Here is a 4,013-nt window from a genome sequence, read left to right as displayed (position 1 = left end):
GGCGAGGTATACATATCCTACAGATGCATTTTCAGCAGGAGGCGCCTGCAAGCAGCACGCACACAGAGCCACGCGGTGTCTGTCTGTACACCCCAAAGAAGCTACATCAACACGAACCCGATGAAACTTCTGCAGCTTCAGTTGCTCAACAAAAACAGAATTTCAAGTGGAAAGCGAGCATTAAAGGCCGAGATTCCTGCGGTCACTGGCATGTGGTGGATACGGCTGCAGATGCAGTGAGACATTCTCTGTAGGTGGGCGTAGATTCGTGTATAAATAAGAGGTTAAATAAATAAAAATTGGGTTTCAAAAGGAATTAAAAGTAATTATATATGTTTTCCCTAATTTATATATCGATATAACCCACCCAAAAGTAGCTTAGCGGTGTTTGTTCTGGCTGTGTTTCCGGTGCCGCCTCCGGTGTATGTACACTGCAGGCCGATGCGGTTCTTGAGCGGCTCATGGTGGCGACGGGGGCCGTCCTGTACAGATGCGGGGAGAAAGATGAATGAAATTGCAGACAAATTGCGGGAAAATGCTTTTATTTTATAGAAGAATATTATTTGCGAAAGAGGCACAAAAAAAAACAAACAAAAAATCACTCTGCCTCGCTTCCTGTCGATGCAACCAAACGCCGCCGCCACTGCAGCGATCCGTCATGCAACTTGCCGTAAATTTGAATATCAATGAGGGAAATACATTTAATTTAATTTATTTTAAATATATCAATTTGAATTTTCAAACAAAACAAACGGAAACTTCTGATCCCCCCACCAGCCTCGCCGCCTTGAGCGCACCACCGTTGTTGCGGCGGCGGTTCGTCAGGCGGCGTTGGCCCCCCCCCCCCTCTCCTCTCGTGTTTTGTTTGTATGAGTTGTTTTCAAAGCCGAAATATATATTTCTGAACGAACTTATTGATTTATAATTTCAAGTTTTATTGTTTTTCGCGTACATACACCCGAATTCATGTCTGTTTCTCCGGCAGATTTCAAATACAGATCGGCTGTCGCCGCAACGCGCCGGTGAACACGAGAGCGACTCCTCTTCTTGAATTTGAGTTTCTTTTGCAATATTTTATTTTAATAAACTTAAAAATTAATTTAATTTATTTTTAGCGGGCTGAGGTTTGCTGCTGAGCTACAGAAGGACGATGCAGCCCACTGAACCGCAGTGTATACGGCGGCAGGGATCCTCACCAGCATCTTCTCCGCTGCTTTTATAAACTGCATTTTATTTAATTTCCACTTTAAATAAACTAATATTCTAATTTTAAATGTAGATACATCTATCCTAGTCACGAGTTCTCAGCTCTTAAGCCACGCAAACCCTCACCATACAGAAACCCTAAACCCTAAACCCTGCGTAACGAAACCCTCACAACTTAAGTGAGTACACTTTCATGGTCAACTGCAGCAAAAGAGCAGCAAAATATCTCTTTCATTCATTGGAGTAAAGAAAGCTGCAGCAGGAGAAGCAGCAGCAGCAGATGCTGCAGCAGCAGCGAGAGCTTTCTACCGTGTCAGTATAGAGAAGCTCAACCCTCGCCGCTATCTGCATCTGCTTCTGTTTTTTTTTTGTCTTTGTTTGAATTTGTGTTAATAAAACCCTTTCTTTGTTTGCTGATACATGTCTGTGATTCCTTCTATCTTTAGGGTTTAGGATCTAGGGTTTAGGGTTTACATAAACCCTCGTTTCTGCTGCTTCAGCTGTCTGTACACCCCAAAACGGCTGCTGCTCCGTCACCATCAACCCTAGGGTTTAGGGTTTAGGGTTTTGTGTGTTGTTTGTTTTTGTTTTGTTTTTATTTATAATTAATTTGTTTATTTATATTTGTATATTTGTTGTTATTTCCATTCCTCGTTATCTCTGGTGTTGTTTAATACAAACAAACAAACGGATGCAAGTAAACCCGAAACAAACAAACAAATACAAACAAAAACAAACAAACAAAAACAAACAAAAACAGAGAAATAAAAACAAACAAAATAAAATAATTTTTATTTCTTCTTTCTCGCTCCTGCTAGTGCTGCTGCATCCACCTTCGTGCTGACCACTGACATTGCCTTCGCCCGCCCATCCTAAGAAAAAAAAATAAAAAACAAATAAAAAAAATAAATAAAAACAATAAATAAATATAAATAAACAATAAATTAAAACAAATAAAAATAAAGCTGTAGTTAAAACAAAAAAAAACAGAGTAAATAAATTAATATAAACAGAAAAAAATAAATACGAAACACAGAAAAGAGCAAAAGCAAGAAGTACAAATACATACGAGCATTTACTAATACTGCGCTGCTGTTGCTGTTACTGCTGCTGCTGCTGCTGCTGCTGTCCCTGCTGCTGCTGCTGCTGCTGCTGCTGTTGCTGCTGTTGCTGCTGCTGCTGCGTTGCTTACGGGTATTTTGATTAAGATTCGGACGTCGTCTTCGATTTTATCTAAGATGAAATATCCCCGTCTCTCAAGCTGTAGCTTGTCGCCTGCATGCAAAACCCTAAACCCTAAACCCTAAACCCTAGCTTTCTGGTGAGGGAGAGAGAGGGAGCCCCAAGCCCCAGCTGCAGATCCTTTGTGTGTGCTGACCGCATTAGGGTTTAGGGTTTAAGGCTAAGAAAGGGTTTGGGGTTTAGGGTTTGGAGAGCGTCTAGGGTTTACTGTTTTGGTAGGGTTTAGGGTTTACAAAGGGTTTAGGGTTTAGGGTCTAGGGTTTAGGGTTTACACAGAGGGTTTAGGGTTTACTGTTATTTTAGGGCTGAGAAGGATTAGGGTTTTGGTTTAGATTAGGGTTTATAGAAGGCTTAAGATTGATTCTTTTATTAGGGTTTAGGGTTTAGAGAGAATGTAGGGTTTAGGGTTTCGTTAGGGTTTAGGGTTTATTAGGGAGTTAGGGTTTCGGGTGTTTTATATAATTAAAGCTAACGATATATCCAGGGTTTAGGGTTAATTGCATCGTTAGGGTTTAGGGTTTACACAGAGGGTTTAGGGTTTACACAGAGGGTTTAGGGTTTAGGGTTTACACAGAGGGTGTAGGGTTTAGGGTTTACAAGGGTTTAGGGTTTAGGGTTTGTTGCGTGCCTGGTTTAAGATTTTTAAGGTTTGGGTCTCCGAGTGCATGGGTTTCAAAAAGAGTTTAGGGTTAATTGCATCGTTGGGGTTTAGGGTTTACACAGAGGGTGTAGGGTTTAGGGTTTACAAGGGTTTAGGGTTTAGGGTTTAGGGTTTATTGCGTGCCTGGTTTAAGGTTTTTAAGGTTTGGGTCTCCGAGTGCATGGGTTTCAAAGAGAGTTTCTTTGTTTATGGCGGCCTCAAACCCTTCATCGTTTTCTTCTTCTGCTTTCTCTGCTTTCATCAGGTGGTCGTATTCTCTCAATATTAAATGCGTTAGCTGCGTATACACCCCAAATATACACACATTAGTAGCTCCATATACACCCCAAATATATAATAAGGAGCTGTATATACACCCCAAATATATATACTTAAGTAGCTGCATATACACCCCAAATATACACACATTAGTAGCTGCATATACACCCCAAATATATAAGAAGTAGCTGCATATACACCCCAAATATATACACACAAGTAGCTGCATATACACCCTAATTATATACACATTAGTAGCTGCATATACACCCCAAATATACACACATTAGTAGCTGCATATACACCGCAAATCCACCACAAAAAGAAGCAGATACAGCAGCCTAATAAAAAAATAAATAGAAACAAACGAAACAAACAAATAAATAAATAAATAAATAAATAAATAAAATAAAAATAAAAAATAAAAAAAAATAAATTACTTGTGTTGATGAATCTGCTGGTAGCTTCGGCACCCAATGCAACTTTTTTGCCGTTTTTTTTACATCTCCCTCCAAATATATTTTTGCTTTTATTTTCTCAACTTTTCCCTCTTTTGTTTTTTTTATCTCCTCAAATATACAATTGCCCCAGTGCATTAAGGTCACCTAAATTAAAATAAAAACAAATAATATAAACACAAAAAAAA

Source organism: Eimeria mitis, genomic scaffold (assembly GCF_000499745.2).
Source record: "Eimeria mitis Houghton genomic scaffold, Emh_scaff1034, whole genome shotgun sequence".
Lineage (NCBI taxonomy): Eukaryota > Apicomplexa > Conoidasida > Eucoccidiorida > Eimeriidae > Eimeria > Eimeria mitis.
The sequence above is the reverse complement of the archived record's forward strand: the minus strand, read 5'-3'. Positions refer to the sequence as shown.